The sequence below is a fragment of the Leptopilina heterotoma genome, unplaced genomic scaffold, assembly GCF_015476425.1.
Source record: "Leptopilina heterotoma isolate Lh14 unplaced genomic scaffold, ASM1547642v1 Lhet_268, whole genome shotgun sequence".
In the NCBI taxonomy this organism is placed as follows: Eukaryota; Metazoa; Arthropoda; class Insecta; order Hymenoptera; family Figitidae; genus Leptopilina; species Leptopilina heterotoma.
In genome coordinates, this window is record NW_025110977.1 from 106,880 (window position 1) to 126,695 (window position 19,816).

The 19,816-nt window shown below is 33.1% G+C and overlaps 1 long non-coding RNA gene across 1 annotated transcript in view; it reads right to left on the reverse strand.

Annotated features, from left to right (window-relative positions):
• Positions 1-1,583: 1,583 nt before the first annotated feature.
• LOC122503698 overlaps positions 1,584-19,816 on the reverse strand; it is an 80,465-nt gene continuing 62,232 nt past the window's right edge. Inside the window, exon 2 of the long non-coding RNA XR_006301774.1 lies at positions 1,584-1,877. This is a non-coding gene — a long non-coding RNA (uncharacterized LOC122503698). The remainder of the gene's footprint in view (positions 1,878-19,816) is intronic.

Here is a 19,816-nt window from a genome sequence, read left to right on the forward strand (position 1 = left end):
TGAAGTGAAAGTGAAATGAGAGTGAGGCGAATGTGAAATAAGAGTGAAGTGAGTAGAGTGAAAGTGACGAGACAGTAACGTGAATGTAAAGACAGAGTGAAGTGAAAGTTAATGGAAAGTGAAATGAAAGTAAATGTGAATTGAAATAAAGTGAAAATGAAGTGAGAGTGAGGTGAATGTGAATTGATAGTAAAGTGACAGTAGAGTGTAAGTGAAGTAAGAGTGCAGTGAAAGTGAAGTGAGAGTAAAGTGAAAGTTAATTAAATCTGAAGTGAAAGTTAATTGAAAGCGAATTGATAATGGAGTGATAGTGAAGTGAAAATTAAGTGAAAGTGAGATGAATGTGAAGTGAAAGTGACGAGAGAGTGAAGTGAATGTGAAGTGAAAATTAATTGAATGTGAAATGAATGGTATTTGAATGTGAAATAAAAGTGAAGTGAAAGTGAATTGAATGTGAAGTGAGAGTAGAGTGTAAATAAAGTAAGAGTGGAGTGAAAGTGATGTGAGTGTGAGGTGAATGTGAAGTGAAAGTGAATTGAGAGTATAATGAAAGTTAATTTATTTATTTAAAAATGAATTTAACAAAAATGTATATTTTATTTTTGTTAAATTTAAACGAATATGCATTAAAAATTTCTATTTCTATTATTTTATATTCATTTCAATTAAATAAAAATTTTAAGTGCAAAAATAATATGAAAATTAATAAAGTTGGATTATTTTCATGCGTTGATTATTTTTCCCAGGGAAAATTCAACCCCTTTGAATCGAGTGAAATCCATGGGTGCAAAATTTACCACAAATAATCATTATAAACATGACGGGCATTCATTTAATTCGAAAATAAATGGTAACAGTCACAATATTAACTAACAGTTACTCGCTTAATGGACCATTGTATTCACATGCATTTTCTGTTTTATTGTATATATAGATATATATTTACAAATCCATTCACTATCTTGTTAAATATGTTCCATAATTTTAAATCGATTCGAACAAAGCATCTGATAACGGATATAATTTACAATCTTTTCCAAATATATATATACCAACATTTCCTGATATTGATGAAAAAATTATTTCCCTTCTATTTACGAAAAAGTAGAATTCATAAATTGAGAGAAAATTACAAAAAAAATTATTTTTAAAATAGAACATATTAATTCTTTGGTTAAAAATTTATTAGTTTCAAATATTTGGTATACTTAAAATAACGAGAGAATTTATTTATTTTAAGGTGTTTTCTTGAAAAGTTATATACATGACATAATTGATCATAAGTTTAATTAAAAACTCTACCTTATTTTATCGTTTTATTTTTATTTTCTTAATGCTCACTTAAGAAGTCATTAATTCGCTCCTAAACCTGATCGTAAATGTTTGTACGGGAGTTATCGCGGTAAGGATCAAGTATAATAATAATCATCCTTGCCAGTCTGTTGCTTTACAAATATAGATGCAAATCAGCAATTCTTGGATGAAAATTCTCACATCGTTCATAGATTGCACTTCTTTTTTTTAAGAATTATTTTTACAGGAAATTTTAAAGGAAATAATTATTTTAAAAATAATAGAAAATATTTTTATTTTAAATATTCTAAATATTTTTATTTAAAAATTTTATTTTAAATATCCTAAATATTCTTATTTAAAAATTTTATTTCAAAAACTCCAAAATTTTCGCAGTGATAACATATACAATATTAATTGGATTATAATTCAGCTTGAAGCCAAAAAATGTAGTAGGCTGAACTTGACCACTTTTTTCTTTTTGTATATTATGTCCGAAAAAAATCCTAATGACCCATGTCGATTGGTTCTTGAGTCCTCCTTAACGATCCTCCTTTTTATATAGTATCCACCTTCTTTTTATCCTGAAAACAAAATTAATTGATTATAAAATATTGTTTTGCGACACTATTTTTTTGGTGTAAAAAAACAGAAGGGGAACTTTTTAAGAAATCAAAAAATATATCTGATCATTATCAATTCTTTTCTGTTTTAAAATTCAGAAAAACTCTGAATATTTCTAAAAAACTGTTTCGTATTCTTTTTAATTTATAAATAAATTAATTAAAATTAGTTAAAAAATTATTTTATAATAGAAAATAATTTTCTTGATTGTAGAATTTCTGTACGAAATTGTGTTATAGTAATAACAGTAATAAATGGCTGCCATGATGGCTGAACTCCAAAAGGGGATTGAGAGTAAACCTAGGGATCTAAGCGGGAGGATTGACAATCGGTGGCAGGGTTTGGGATTATAGTTCGATAAACACTGTGTTACTCCCATTGGAACACTATTCCTTGGACGTAGACATTACCCCTCCTACATACACACAGACACACTCTATTATCTCCTGCACACACTCTAATATTATGAAACTTCATCTATTTTAGCCGTTTCTAATTCTATTTTTATTATCGAATTAGAATTTCCCATACTAATTGAGGGTCCCAATCAAAGAACTGGTTATAAATTTTTGAGACTCAAAATTCTTGAACTTTAAATAAAAATTAATTTTTTTTCAAGAGCAGTTGCCGGTGAAATACCTTAAAAAAATCAAAATTGTTTTTTTTTATTTAAAAAAATTTTGAAGACATTTTTAGAAATTTTTTTATTTTTAATCTGAATTTCACTTGGAAGGCGAAAATAATGAGACCGTGTGTAAAATTTATCAGTGAAAATGGAATCGAAAGTGCAACACTAACACAGCGATAATAACTTTTGATATCGAGGGTCGCATATTTTTACAATAGTATACGATCCCACACGTAGCTTGAGGCCAGTACTGGTATATATATATATGGACCACTCATAAGGGAGATTTCGTTTTCGAATCAAACGACCCATTTGGTTTTAGTGGTGCCATTTAAGCGACTTCTATGCGCCTCTGGCTATACGACGCGGTATAGTAACATCACACCGCAGATAGAAAGTCTCGCCGATGGGCATTTCCCTAACCCCGAATAATATGATGCACCCGGTTGGTCAACACTTTAGATAAAGAAACAAAAAAAAAAGAAATAAATGAACTGGATAAACCAAATACGAAACAATCTCATCATCAATGTAAGATCAAGAAAATGTTCTCTTTTCTCCTTATCTAAAATTGCAAAGCTATCTTTATAAAATCAGTTTAAATAATCATAATCTAGAATAAGTGGTAACAAAAATCGTTGAACACAAAAAAATATAAATATATTCCTCTAAAAATAAATTTTTTTTCTGTATTTTGAATTTAGAGGAGAATAAACTGAATTTTGTCGACGGCTGCATTACAGCATCTGGGACCATATTCACCGCGTCTTTCTGGCCAAAGGAGTCAGAGAGAGGAGATTAGTGAAGGTGGAACACGTGTTCGATGCTTGGGGGTGGACTTAAGATTGGATATGTAAGCTAGTCTCTTAGAAAAATAACGTGGGACTCAAGAGGAGGAATGGGGAAGACGTCGTTAGGCACATCCGGTGCCGCACTCGCGGATCGAACTCGAATAGAACCTTGGAATGTTTCTGCTTATCCCGAAGTACTTGAAAGCACCTTATAAAGTTTAAATCATTTCCTACTGATATTAAACTACATTACGATCTGTGTCTTTCTTTTTTTCCCTTACACACGACTAGGAACAAAATAGGGGTCCAGGGCAAATTGAAAACATTATATACCCTTTGCTGACTATTAATTGTGCATTGCCTTTTATTTATTGTATTGCTTCTTTCATTTTTTTAATGTTCTGCGTTTTTGCCATGAACTGAAAATTTAGATTAAGTTATCTTTTTGTATCATTTTCCATACTACTTCAAATTGTTATTAATCATTTACAAACTTCAATTATTATTATCAATATTATCCCCCAATGTTACAACAAGGGGAATTAAAGTATCTCAGAGAAAATGATGATTACTATTTAATTTATAGTGTTGTCTCAAAAAGAAACTAAACATATAACAAATTATATATTTATATTGTCCGGCATCGGTGATTCGAACCTGATTTATTCACGGAGAGCAAGGCCCTGATATTAAGGGACAGGTTTTAAGAAAGAGTAACTGTTAAAATGAAATTAAAGTTTTTTATTTGAATCCTTTACAATTGTAATCGAAGAGAAAGAGTAGATCTAGATATCTTCAGGGACACTGAAACAAAATTAAAACTTTGTGAAATCAATCGAGAATTTAAACGAGGACAAAGTTTAAAAGTATTAGTTTCCTTTCCTTTTAAAATTGTACTTAGAGTCGTAGACCCAACAAGCGTTACCTACTAGCGGAAACAGAAAATGCAGTAGATCTCCCTCAAATTGTTTTCGGGCCAGCCAAAGTGAAAGGTCCAGAGTCCAGGTGTCGGTGTAAATTAGATTCAAGATCACTCAGCCTAGGAGTCACCGAATTTTAGATTTGACATTGATGTCGAGGTAATGCAGTCCTTAGAAGAATAGAAATGTGCCTCGCAGTAGATATTATCTTCTTGAATGAACTTGACTAAGACGAGACTCGAAGAATGCACTTGGTACTTGAAGAGATTTTCTGGACTGGAGACTTGATGACAGTACACAACTAGTTAACTTGGCCCCAGTTGCTGGACTGACACGAAGAAGACGCGTAGTTGATTCAGAAGTGACTTGTGGATAGCTAAGTTAAAGGCGTTTACTGGTCTGGAGTCGAAGAAGACACTTGGGGGTAGTACACAACTAGTTAACTTGGTGACGATTCCTGAACTGACTAATTCTAGGCAAGGGTGACACCTTCTAGCATCCTTTTGCAAATAAATATTACGTCATATCATCCATCGAATAAAAATTTTATTACAGCTACGTAAACATGAAAGAACCATATTGACGTATCACGATGGGACCTATTGCATACTTTAGGACCCATGGCTAATTGAATGCTCCATTGAATACACCTGAGTTGAAGTAGGGATTGAGCCTTACACAATCCTGGAGGATAGAACCGACAGATTATCTCAGTCGGATAGATGCCTCGCTTGGCGGACGTTTTAGGACCAAGGGTAAGTACCCTTGGTTCGCGCCCATTTAACTTGGTATTTTTCCGGCACGTAAGATAATCTGAGCGGAAAGTTTGACGTCGAGGTATAATGATGTGCACTGTCGATTATTGTCCGGTACACACCATTAGAACTCGACTGTCGATAAACCAGTTGTACTCAGGAGAGATTTTCTACAGTTGCCCTCTCCACTGGCGAGAAACCCCATTTTGACGGGTGATCCAGGCAAATGCGAGTACTCCTAATTTTCAAGTCGTTCTGTAGGCGCAAAAATTTAGAATAAGTTTATAGAAAGAAAATTTCCTCGGGGACACTTGTAAACGCTAGTATTAAGGCAAAAAGACGAGTGAATAAATAAATATTCAATTCTGGAGGATAGAAAATTTTATTTCTACTTTTAAGTAGTAGACGTTTCAAAGATCTGAATTACTGTTAAATACAAAATTTATTAAAGCTTTTCTAGAATGTCCTCCATTTGATTAAAAAACAATTTTAGAAATTACTGTTCCCTGGACATGATGATAAAGCGTTGCGTTAATTAAGACTATTCCAAAAGCAGACTGCAGGTGTACTCTTCCATTTTTGATCAATTGGAATTTATCACGAGGTTTGCGAAAGAGCTATAGCTGATTGGTGGAGGTCCATATAGCCTTTGTTCAAACAGTAAGAGTGGAAGGAGTTTTAGTCGTGATAGGCAAACATTTGTTATTTGCAATTCTACCCGTGGGATTGCACGGGGTAGGAAGGTTTAGCACGGCTATTAAACAGATCACGTGGCGATTGGATTCCTCGTTGAACGAGAAACTCTCTCTCTCTCTCTCTCTCACACTTTCTATCCCTTTCTCTCAGTAACTCTAAATTTGACTCTCTCTATCTCTTTCTCTCTGTAACTCTATCTCTGGCTCTTTCGCTGACTGGATGGAGTATAACAGTTTTGAGGGTACCCTCGCAAATCGCAAGTCCAACTCTACGGGTTTCATTATAAATCCACTCACCCTATAGGAGAATTGTGAATCTACCATTCCCCCTAACTTTCAACCCCCATTTTCTCCACAATCCATTATATCATTCTATTTTCTACTTGGAAGATGCGAACCCTCGAAAAATTCGCGGCCAAAGAAAAACATCGCGAAATGTGTTTTTCAATTTGGAATTCTGCCAACTGAGAGATGTGCAAATCAGAATAGCTTTTTGGATTCTTCTTTCTCTGTTTCATTCTCTTTTCTTTTTTTGCTTCTATTCGTTTATATACTATTTCTCTCCCCTTGTTCTTATTTCGGGGAGTGCAATACGCGACTTGCAAATTGCTGCTTAGATAATAACAGTCTCTTCAATCTTGACAAATTCACCATCAGCGAAAAGAAGAGACGAAAGAGAGGCTTTTAACAAATGAATTCTTGAAATTTGGGAAAAAAAGCTTTTAGTTGAATAGCGCAAAAAATGTTCAGGATTGATACAAAAATTTAATTTTTTCCCCTGATTTTAAGACAAAATTTTCACTTTTTCCCTGAACCTAAAGAATATTTTGATTTAATTTCACGAAATTTTGATTATTTAGAAATTCTTTAATTAAATATATATTAGAAAATAGAAACTTGAAATAATTTCAAAAAATAAATCCAAATAAAACTTTTTCAAAAAAATTCTACAGAATTTTAGTTAAAAGTATGAAAAATTCGAATTTCCAAAGATTTTAATTTGAAACCTTTTTAAAATTAAATTATTTCTAAAAATTCAAGCATCCCTGATGTTCCAAAAAAATAGATCCAAAAGAAATCTCCAAAAAAAAATTAATTTCTAATTGAGAGAATTTTAATGGTTCCAAAAAAATAGATCCAAAAGAAATCTACAAAAAAAATTAATTTCTAATTGAGAGAATTTTAATAGATTTATTAATTTCTAATTTGCTATTAATTTCTCCATTAAATAAAACGAAAAAAGAAACAGTTGATAGTTAAGGTGCCACCTGAGGATTTTGGTTGTCAAGGGAACGTGGCCAATTTATGAGCCGTACACCCTGGAAGCTTTTCCCGTCTTTGAAATGGTGCAGTTAAATCTTGATTAAGCAAGAAAACCGAACGCATATGGGGTGATGTAGGACATTTGGTAATGCTCCACGTGATAAAGTTTAGTGACACTCTCCTAATAACTTTACATCTGTCTAATGCCAATTTAAGACTTTTGCCAAAGTCACTCGACATTTACTATATCTTCATTAGAATATAAAGGGATTTATTTTCAACGTGGAAATCTTCCAATTTCTCGATGCTAAAAGAGAAGGGGGACCAAACTTCAACGACCACTACAAACTTTCTTCATTTCCGATTGACTCAAATTCACGTATATATCTGCGAAGCCAGACATCGTTATCAATTCTCTTCGTCTCTTCCTCTCCTTAAATTTTCTGCTATTAAAAAAATAATTTAATTTCCAGGAAATGTCATTTTTACCCCTTCAAAATTTATAACTATTATAAACTATAAATCATCTATTAATAAAAATATACATTTTTTATTTTAAAATATGATTTAAAATTAATTAGAGAAATGAACACATGAATTTCCAGATGAAAAAATTGAATAAAAAGGCTATTTTTTATTATTTTCAACCTAAAAACAATGTACCAAGTTTTTTTTCATTGTGGAAGTAAAATTTGACGGGAAAAAATTAAAAAGAAAATTATGGAACAATAATTAGTATCATAACACGTTTTAAGAATTAATATCCAACGTAGATGTATATATCCAATTAGCTTTGATATGTGCAAGAATTCAGAGGGGGGGGATTTAAATATGCAATGAAGAGTAGGGGCTTGTCTTGAATTTTCAAGAACCCTGAAGGAAGAATTTTATATAGAAAAGGTAAAAAGAAAAAGGAGGAAGTGGGATGAAAGTGGATGTATGTTGGGCACGTAGCCGCGGGGATTGCCTCGATGTGCCATAGAGGCAATCATGCCGGCAATGCAGAGGCCCATCTTACCACCTTACTGCCGTGCATATACCTTCCCATCCCTGTCGTAGCAGCGTATATATGTATATACATATATATGTCTCCACCCTGCTACTCACACCACCTTTTTTTTCCTCTACGTGCGTTCCTTGAGTGGTTTGTAAAATCTTGAAATCCGCGACTCAGCAGTTTTATCGCTCATAAATAAAATTTCCAAATAATTCTACTTTATTTCCCACTTTCTTTCTCATTTTACTTTTATCTTAGCACCTGAATACTTTTTTCTCTTGAGAAATGTGTAATTTAGAGTGTTTTATGCTTATATTATTCTTTTATCATATTAGTGGAATAGATTTGTTACGGTGGATTTTTTTGACGAAATGGGTGTTTATTTGGTGAGTTTATTTTTTGATGATTCCTGATGAACTCAAAGTTTGTTAAAAAAAATTCTATCCTTCAGCGTGTTGTTCAGCAATATTCCAGTAACAATCTAGGTGGATACCAGTCCACAGAAAATAATAGAATTGATAGGAATTTAATTTAAACGTTTCTTTATGTCAATTTGGGTTGTCTGATAGCTTACGGGTGGACCTGCTGCTACTTTAAATTATAATAAAATATTCTATCCTTCAGGGTATTGTTCATCAATATACTAGTAATATACTAGGTGGATACCAGTTCGTAGAAAATAATAGAATTGAAATGAATTCTGGATGTATTTGTCAGTCCAGGAAATGCGTTCAAGTTAACTAGTCCAGAAAACGCCGTCTTATCAGCTACCTGTGCTCTTCGTGTCATTCCAGCAACTGCCACCAAGTTAACTAGTTGTGTACTGTCATCAAGTTTCTTCTTCGACTCCAGTCGAAAAAACCTCTTCAAGTACCAAGTACCTTCTTCTAGTCTCGTCTTAGTCAAATCTATTCACGGTGATAATTTCTACTGCGAGGCACATTTCCATTTTTCTAAGGACTGCATTACATCGACATAAATCATTACATCGACATCAACGTAAAATTAATAATTCAGTCACTCCTAGGCTGGGGGGTGTTCAACCTAGTTTACATCGACACCTGGATTCCGGACCTTCCACTTTGGCTATTCCAAAAACAATTTGAGGGAAATCTACTGCATTCTCTGTTTCCGCTAGTCAAGGTGTTTTCTTCGACCTCACACTAAGGGAGGTATCGCTTGCTGAGTCTACGACTCTAACATTGACCTTTAATGGAAAAATCGCATCGACTTTGATACTCCCTTAAAAGGTTAATTAATGAAACTTGTCCCCATTTTAATTCTCTTTGATTCCATAAAAATATAGTTTTGCTTCAGTGTACCTGAAGACATCTGGATCTACTCTTTTTCTCTCAATCTAATTGTAAAGAATTCAAATAAAAATTTAATTTAAACGTCTTTTTGAACTAATGATGTTTGTTTGATTACGTATGGGTGAACCTGCTACTAAATTAATGTTAGAATAAAATATTCTATTCCATAGGACGTTGTTCAGAAACATTGCAGCAACAATCTAGGAGGATATCAGCACATAGAAAATAATAGAAATGATAGGAATTTGATTTAAACTCCTTTTATTGCCAAATTCGATTGACTGATAGCGTACGGGTGGACCTGCTACTACTTTAAAGTTACAATAAAAAATTCTATCCTTCAGGATGTTGTTCAGCTACATTCCACCAACAATGTAGGTGCATACCTGTCCATTGAAAATAATTTGTCCATTCAAATTCTCTTTGATTCTACAAAATTCTAATTTTATTTCAGTGTGCCTGAAGACATCTGGATCTACTATTTCTCTCTCATTCTAATTGTAAAGGATTCAAATAAAAACTTTAATAATTTAAATTCAATTCAACAGTTCCTCTTTCGTAAAGACTGTATCTTAAGATCAGAGCCTTCCGCTCTGTGACTAAATCAGGTATGAATCACCGATGTCAAACAATTTAAATCCAAATAATTTAAGATATGTTGGCTTCCTTCTGAGACATAACATACTTAAAAGTCATCAGGAATAAAAAGGAGCTACTTTGGAGATACTGGTTTTTTTGTTACTCCTGATAGATCTCAAGTGATTCATGATAACTCATCATTCACTTTTGAATTTAATCAGTTACATTTTTTACTTAAGGTTCATCAAGAGTCAAAATAAGCCGCTGATTCCTACATGACTCCTGATGACTGCAAAGTTTCTGCATTAAGACTCTTAAGATTCATCGAAAGTAGAAATGAATCGCTAGAGATTCACTGACTCTCATTGACTGCTATTGACTCCCAAGTGACTATTAGTACATCAAACCCTTGCAAATTGTATATTTCATAACAATACTCCTCTAAAATTCATAATGACTCCCAAGTGACTATTATTGTCTCATGGTTCACTCAAAGGAGTTAATTGCGAGTCACTGACTCTTGATAACTCCTGGCAACTACTAATTAATTATCAAACGTACATCATTCAGAACTCTATTATTCTAAAATTGATAAATTTCCAAATTCAGTAAGATTAGTTACTGCGTTTTTTAGTCCTGCGAAATCAAAGGAAGTTTCCTACGAAGGGGAGATGAACCTTAAGGGTCGTATTATCACGAAACGCGTTGATGAGAGAAAGGTAGATTTCGTGGATGAGGAAGGGGGATGAAAGGATCTCCGACAGTCCCTCAGTGGCTCGTTAGGGCATTTGCATTTCATTTCGTCCTCCGGCGCCCTCAACGGGTCCTTCCGCGTGCTTTTAACTCTCTCTCCCTCTTTCTCTCTCTCTCTCTTTCGCTCTCTCCCCCATTTCCATATAAATATTAATGCAACATCCTCCTCTCTGGGGTTTTTGTTCCTCTTCTAGCCCTGAAGTGCCAAAGCCCTCCTTCTAACCAAGCACTTTGAATGCTGATGCGCTTCGAAGTTCCACACTCTATACTCGGCCCACGCTCTGTAATGAAAGTCGATTTATGAATATTTCCTCTTCATACTCGCCAGTTTGTTCAGCTCTTCATGATTTATTACCATCATCCGTAAATACATTGTGTACAATTTTCTAAACAAAAGAAAATTAGATTTTAAAATTTTGTTTATTGCAAAAATTCAGTATTTCTTTTTTTATAATCTTTTAACTAATAACTCCAATGTAAGTTATTTTTAATCAAATATTAAAGTCTTAAAAATTTGGCGTTATATTCATAATCAGCTAACCCGAAAACCCCCGAGTAACAAATTTCAAGTTAATTTGACGATTATTTCAAAATTCGTCCTCCATATTGGATCCGCTATATTGGGTTTCTTAAAACCGACTTCAGATTCATAATCAGCGACCCCAAAAAATGAAGGATCAAAAGTTAATGATAATTTTTTCTCCGTTTGGGCGTTAAGGCAGTAGTCTCCTTTAGAAGACGAAAAAAAGCGTTTTTTCAGCAATTTTTTTGAAAGGGAAAGAAATGTTTGCGGTAAACGAAAATTTTTGGGCGATATTCTACTATATTTCAGCTTAAAAAACAATTTTTATTATTAAAAAATATTGAAATTCTTCTAAGTTATAACGATTTTTCTAGAGCGCTTGCAGTCTGCACTTGTAAATCGGTGCCGGTGATGGAGGTCGTGCGATGCATCTGAAACAGTCAAACCAAATTTTTTTTTTAATGTTTATAAGTTTCATTTCTATTTAAACTAAAAAAAATACCGAAGAAGTTATAAAATTCCAAATTTTTTCAAAGTTTGAAAAAAAATTCACTTTTTTAAAAAAAGATTCACTTTAAGTTGCAAAAGAAGTAGTTTAAATAATACTTCTATCCAACTTTTTTTAGTTCAAATAGAAGATAATTTAATACTGAAGCTAAATCACTTTGATTTTTGTCGATCGGACAAATATTCTTTTTGTTATCGCCGGCACCGTTTTCTATGACGCGTTAAAATGAAAATTCGAGAAAACGCGCTTTAAAGTTTTCGGTCCAAAAAAATATAAGTTTTTGGATACTTACACTAATTAAATGTTAATCAGCTATGCCTAGGCCTTACAGCAATCCTTCCTCTTCTTCGAAGAATGCATTTTGGCGGAGGCTTTTTGATAGTCGAGCTGTGCGAGCCTCCTTGCTCGAAAATGATTCGCGCCGGTTCTCCCGCGTTATGCTCTCAACATCGATGTTGTCTGCAAAATTTTTGCATTGCTGCTGGATGACATTATTGAAGAAATAGTAGTAGTATGCATAGTGGAAAGCACAGATTCCTCGTTAAAAATGCCTGCAGCCAAATTTGCTGATATTGGCCTCTAAACTTTTAAAGACATATTCTTCGATAGTTTTGGAATAGATTTAAGACAAAAACATCGATTTTTTAAGCCTATAAAGAAGACTACTGCCTTAATGGATTAATCTGCAGTACCGAGTCAGTTGTGTAATAAAACATACCATCTGTAAATGGTACAATTTTCCATTTTTAGTTACAATTTTTACTGTTTGTAGAATTGTTATATCACTTGTCGTGAAAGTACTCGGAGGGGATGATTTATTGACACAATGCTTGTGAGTTTGTACAGCCGCGTATATTGACAATCAGTAAAGAGATATTTGTCATATGAGTCAAGAGCCATTTGTCATGATGACAAAGCCGGCGAAATTTCAAGTATTGGACACGCCTAGTCGTGTCGGTGTGGTGAAGTCGATTGAATCACGTATGCCGCAGGATGAGAAAACCCTCTGGCACGTTCGTCCGTAGGATTAAACGGAAGGAAATTCAATATAGATCCCCCAAACCCCTTGCATCTTGGCAGACACATAAGATCCGCGCCAGCGAGTCGCGGGAGGGTGACTCTATATGTATGTATATATAGTTCAGTAAATGGTAGAGGCACGCGGCGGTGGTAGCTCACCGACGTTTCATTAGCGAAGATACTCCCCGCGGGGATGGAAAACGTTAACTTTCAGCCCCTCGAGTTCTTGAGACCAGGAGGATGTAACCAGGACAAGATTAGAATCCTACCCCAAGGCATATATATCGGTCAATACCTTTATTCTCCTTGCGTCTCACTTTCTACACTCTCCATTCCATTCTCTCTTCATTTTCCACTTGAAGAATTTTCCCATTGACATTTTTTTCCTTCCTTTAAAAGAAGTTTAAAAAAATAAGTTTTTAAACTTCTTTTAAGGTTTTCAATTTCGAGAAATATCCTGTAACACTTTTGAAGACTACAAGATTAACTTATGTGTAACAGTGCAGTGGACATGGTTAACAAAGGAAGTTCACATAAGTCTTGAGAGGAGGGGGAGTGAAAATTACGATCTCACTATCATTTTCCTTTGAAAGTTCGCCTACGTTCATTTACGCCCACTCTCAATTCTGACCGGTTTTAGTTGTGATCCCTTTTACACCCTTTTGTTAAAACTCCTCTCGTTATAACTTTGTACAATCATCTCCGTATTTCACTGTGATTGAACCCCTCGAATTCTATTTAAGTATGAGATTCACAATTTACAATAAGTAACGTTCATAAAACTGTAACATTTACGGGAGGTAAAGGTTTCATTTAGTAGTTGAGATGAAAAGTATGTACATAGGGTAATCGGTACAATGGTTGGCTCCCCTACAATGAATGGCCTTCTTGTTAAAATATAGATATTATAGGAAATAACTTGTATAAAAAACCGACAGATTAGCTCAGTCGGATAGATGCCTGGCGTTGGTGGTCGTTTAAGGACCAGGGGTATAAGTACCCTTGGTTCGCGCCCACTTGGCTTGGTATTTTTCCGGCACGTGAGACAATCTGAGCGGGAGGTTTGACGTCGAGGTATAATGATGTGCACCGTCGATTATTGTCCGGTGCACACCATTAGAACTCGACTGTCCATAAACCGGTTGTACTCAGAGAGGTTTTCTACAGTTTCCCTCTTCTCTGGCGAGAAAACCCATTGACGGGTGGTCCAGGCGTAATGCGAGTACTCCTAATAAAGTCGGCTGTAGACGCAAAAATTAGGTTAATATATAGAAAATTTCTAAAGTAGAATGGTTATGCTTAATCCAAAAAAGTATTTCTCGGGGACTCTTGTCGAAGTGCGTAAGGCCAATAGGGCAGGAGTATAAACAATAAAAAAAAAAAAAAAAAAAAAAAAAAAAAAAAAAAAAAAAAAAAACTTGTATGAAAAGATTTTATCAACTGTGGTTAATAAACTTGACATAATTGTACACCATTAATTTTAATTTAAATATTTATTTACGTGTTCAGAAACAACAGCTTGACCCTAGATAATATTTTCAACCTTTATTGACCCATAGAAGTCTACTTTAAAACTAATTCAAACCCTTTGATGATTTTTCATCCTTATTACTTTAACACTTATTATCCTTCGATTGTATATTGCTAACCGTCCGTTAACCCTAACAGACATTACACTCATTCTGACCAACCTTGTTTGAACCAAAAATATTGGTTTTTAAATTTGAAGTGCAATATAAATGTAATCCGAAGGAGTTCAAAGCATCTTTAGTCTCCATTGTTCCAGGAATTTCGGTTTTCGTTCCCAGAAAAAACCATAAAAATGGGACCAACAAGTGCCAGCTATCCAAAACTAAGTCTTTACAGATGTTCAGCTTGGTGGAACTGAAGAGGTATATGAATAAATATACAAAACTTATTATTTGTGGAATTTTCAAATTGTTCACCCAAAAATTTGTTATAGTAAAAACACAACTATCACATAGTCTGAACCCACTTTCCAGGCAGTTTTTCGTCAACTACGACAAAGTTAGTACTCATTTTTTGAAAGTGTCGAACAAAACTTGATTCAAACAAAATTTATACCTATAATAACAATATAAAAAAATTATGCTTGTGTGGTGGGTAATAAACAAGATTACGACTATCAAAGAGTGGGTGGACTCTAACACACAGAAAACAAAAGAAGAAGCAAGAATTCTAATGTTTAGAATGGACAAGAAGTTTGTTAAATGACGATGTAAAGCTGACAAAGGCCGATTATATCAACCTCATAAATAAAGTGACTTTCAAAAAAAGAAAATACGAAAAAAAACAGGAGCAAAATATAAAAAAGTCAAATTAAGTGAGGAGCTATTTTTAAAAACAAATACTTTTCATTAACATCAATTTCAATGTGATTTACAGAATTTAAATTGATAAAGTGAGTTGTAGCTTTTAAAATTAATACTAAATTATGATGAACTTTTATATATCCATCAAAAGTCGGTTTCAGATGATTTTTGTAAGCTTTTAAAGGAATAAACAATTGTATATGTTCAAATCATTGTTGAAAGTAGACTGAAAATTTTGTCCCGGGGACAGAATATTATGGTGGTTAGTAGAGTATCCTCATAGAAAATTTGTAATTTTTTATTATAAAATTATATTTTCTTTCAACAGTGAAAGTGTTCAGTGCGCCGATCCCTTCTTAGTGTCATTGTTATAATTGTTATTACTATCGTCGTTAAATAGTTTGATTGTTGTTCTTCTTCGTCTTTCTTTGAAGAAAGACAACGTAAGTAATTTGTCAATAATAAAAGTTAATATAATTCCAAGAATTCTTTGTGATTTGTTAATCCTGACCCATTCTATTCAATGATTCCTCATCTTCTGTTATATCACAAACATTTTGGTGATTATTAGGCCCATTAATCTCTCTTCGAATTCTATGAAAACAGAATGATTATGACCAAGTTGTTTTAAAAGACCAATGACAGCATTTTTAAAAATATTACTAATATTAAAAAAAATATTTTCTAACAGTTCAATAAAGTGTGTTTTTAATCAGTTTTCGTAAATAAAAGGCAGAAACAATCATAAAATACTATTTTTGACCCCTGCTAATAATTATACAACTATTACATGACCTCTGTCAATTACTGTGTGTTTAGTACAGTACACTGAGAAAACATTTTACTTAATTCAAATAGAAAAATAATTTTAAATGATTTTGTTTAATTGAAATTAGTTTGTAAGTTTAATCCCAATATATAAAAAATATTTACTGCTTTGATTCAAAAATATTATTTGTTTGAATAATTATGTTTAATTCAAACATATTTTCTGTTTTTATTAAAACAAAAATTATGTTTAAAAATTTTATGTTTGATTCAAACTTAAAAGTTTATTATAAATAATTTAAAATCAACCATAACTTATGTTTGAATTAAATATATTATTTCTTTAAATGAACCAAAAAATATGTTTCAATTAAACTTAAATATGTTTGACTGTATAGCAAAGATTTTTTAAGTTTGATTTAAACAAAATTTGTTTGAACCAAATAATTCGTTTTCTCAGTGTACTTTTTTTGACATCTAGAATAAATTTGGCCTAATATCTTCAATTTCGTAAATTTTCTCTCGTATGGCCTAAAATGTCTTTCTGAAAAAGTATTTCGAGTGGTAATTATTTTGTTGGAATTCCGTACGGAATCGTAACATGGTTCAGTACGATTTCTAGTCGAAATCGTTGTTTTTTTTTGGTGCCTTTGAGCCAGAATTTAACGTTCCCATTATGCAGAACGAGTTGTATCGGTAAAGCCTCAATCCCAATTCCCAGGGATAGCTGGTCGGATGCAAAGCCAAACAAACCTTATTTATGTCTCAATTAAAGCCGGGAATGGGATGCACCCTCGATGGAGCAGCTCCAGACAATAAAGCAGCAGTCCCAGGGAGGGAAAGAGGATAGTGCTTCAAGAGAGAAAGACCATTTGTGTTGGTTTCAACGAGTGAGATGGACACAGACACAGAGAGAGAGAGAGCAAGAGAAATCGAGAGAGAGAGAGAGAGAGAGATTCACCCAAAAGGGGGATGCGGAGACGAAAACGCTGGACCATTGAACGTCGACCTCTGGGCTCTGAGCTCTCTCAACCCAGGGATATGGTCCATAGTCTCTGGATTCTGCGTATATCCGAATCTGAACTAAATACCCCATAGGGGGCGAGGAGATAACGAGCGAACTCGCGAAACGACCATAGATCAAGCGGCTTAATTATCTCCACGCAATGTTTCGTACCCACCCCTTTTTCCCTATCGCCAAAACTAATCCGACTCATCGATTAACAATTCCATATTTTCCAAAAAAAAGGAGGATTTACTTTTCTATTTTTCTATCCTGCTATTGGAGAGTTAAATAGTTAATAGAGGAATAGAGATAAAAAAAAAAGAAAAAAAAGAATTATGATAATGAAAAGATTTGTGAAGATGATGAAAGTAGTTTGTTGCGAGTCTGAAAGGTGAAATTGTAGGGAGAGAAAAAAAGAAAGAAGGGGGTGTATTTACTGAGGCTGCATAGTCATAAATTTATTCATACTAGTGGCGTGTATTTTTATTTGTAATAAGATATGTTGATACGCTTGGCAGTCCTCTCTTCCCTCCTCATCAAGTTCCTCACTCCAAGCGAATCCGCTCGGCACCAACCCTCATTCCTTTTTATCTCCGCAGAGTTTCCACCCCATCAGCCTCATCCCTCTCTCTCTCTCTCTCTCTCTCTCTCTCGTATAACCCACCCCACACAATCCCACCTAAAGTGTAACCCCCACCCCAAAAAGTCGCTCGGCACTATCATGGCGGCAGTTACAGAATCAATAAAAGTGGTGCTCATGCGCCTCAACTGCCGTCTCTACTGCCGTCGCTGGCCTCTCTAATGCTCAATACAGAGACAAGAACTTTATATGCATGTACAAACATTCACACCACTTTGAGCCGCACACCTCCAGCATCCCACTCCTCCTCCTCTCTGGACCCGACATCGAATCGCGCCAACTTCCCCCGTATTCATTCTCCGCGAAACTACCTCTAAAGCTATACAGGAACCATCTCCTTCTCCCTCCTCCTCTCTCACTCCTGCTACTCTGCATCGGGTGTCTCAAAAGTATCATATGCAGTAAGTTTTTCCCAAAAAAAAGATTTTTGATTCTATAAAAATTTATAAGGATTTATTTTTTAAATAAACAATATTTCCATTTTTTACCAATTTAGAAGTTTGAAAATTAGGAAATATTTGTAAAAAATAAAAATTGGAGTTGAAATAAAAAATAACAATAATAACAATAATGATATTAATAATGACAAAACTAAAATTATTAAAATAATAATAAACATAATAATATTAACTAATTAACGACCAAATGTACAAAATTTTTATTTGATTTCAACGAAATATTTAAAACATTTAAAAATCAGAAAATTTTTTCTCCAAATCTAAATTAGTGGAATTCTACTAAAAAATAGTAAAATTTTACTAATTTTTTAGTAGAATTTCACTAATAATTTTAAAATTGATGCTTTTCGAAGAAAACTCATTTCTCAAGGGTTTTCGGGGTCGCTAATTACGAATCTGATGTCAGATTTGTAAAATTAAAAATGGCGGATCCAACATGGCCACCAAATTTTTTCAAAGTTGACGGATTTGTCTAAAAATATTTACTCGAGAGTTTTTAAAGTTATAAAATTCGAATTTAATGTGAGTTTATAAATTGTAAATTTTGTTTTTTTCAATTTTTTTTAATCGCTGAACCGTAAGCAACACATCTGATTAAAGTTATGTATTTTACAAACTATTTTGGATTTTTGTAGTCCGATATCAGATTTTAATTCAATTTTTAAATTTTGTTAGTAAAATTGACATCAATTTTTAATTTTTAAAGTGTGACATCAAATTTAAATTTAATGATCCCAAAACCCCCCTATTTATTTCAGATAAATCAAGCAACAATAAAAAAAATTTGGTAACCATAGTGGATCTGACATTTTGAATTTTGAAAAAAGGGAAATAAAATTCAAATTCAGCGAACCCTAAAAACCACCGAGAAATAAATTTCGATCGAATTGCACCAATTTTGAAATTATCCGCCATTTTGAATTTTTAAAAAAAATATATAGACTATGGACTGTCAAGGGGTTAATAAAACAGTATACTAATAGTTAGTTTAAATTCTTCTAAGCAATCAGTAAAATTCTACTAATAATAATTAGTAAAATTTTACTAATTGTTTAGTAAAATTTAGTAAAATTATTACTTAATCATTTGGTGGACGACTTTTCGTCAATTTAAAATGATGTTTCGACATCAAGGAAAACGAATATAGCGGATAGAATAGGAAAAAAAACAAAATCTGTGGTCAAAACTTAAAAATTCAAAATGGCGGCTCCAAAATGGCGACCAAAAATTTTAAAGTTCTACTAAAATGTCTAAAAAACTTAAAACCCCCGAATGAACATTTTCAACCAAATTCATAAACTTTAAGATACTTTTGGTGGACATTTTGAAGCCGCCATTTTGAATTTTTTATTTTGATCAATTTGGATTTTTTGACAACACTGTTAAGAGTTTAATATCTTTAAAAATTCAAAATGGTGGACAAATATGGCGGACGAAATTTAAAATTCATAGGATTCACTTGAAATGCATTACTGGAAAATTTTTCGGAATTACAAATCGGATGTCAGATTTAAAAAATTTTTAAAAAGTACATTCGCCATTTTGATATTTAAAAATCTCACTTTAGATTTGTAATCAGCTATCCCAAAAAAAACCCCCGATGTAATAAATTTCAATTGAATCTATCGAATTTTTAAAACATATTTCCGCCATATTGGCTCCGCCATTTTTTAATTTTAAAATCAGATAAAATATTCAATAAATTGCGATAATAACGCAATAAATGTATAATAAAACGTAATAAGTGTATGATTAACGCTATAAAAGCACCAATTAACGCAAAAATGCAATAATAGCGTTAAAAGTGCAATATTGTTCTAACATGCGAATAATTAAGGGAATATAAAATAAACACTAAAAGTTCTATAATAGCGTAAAAAATGTAATAATAGCGCAATAAGTGCAAAATTAGCGAAAAAAGTGTATAAATATCGTAGAAAATGTATTAT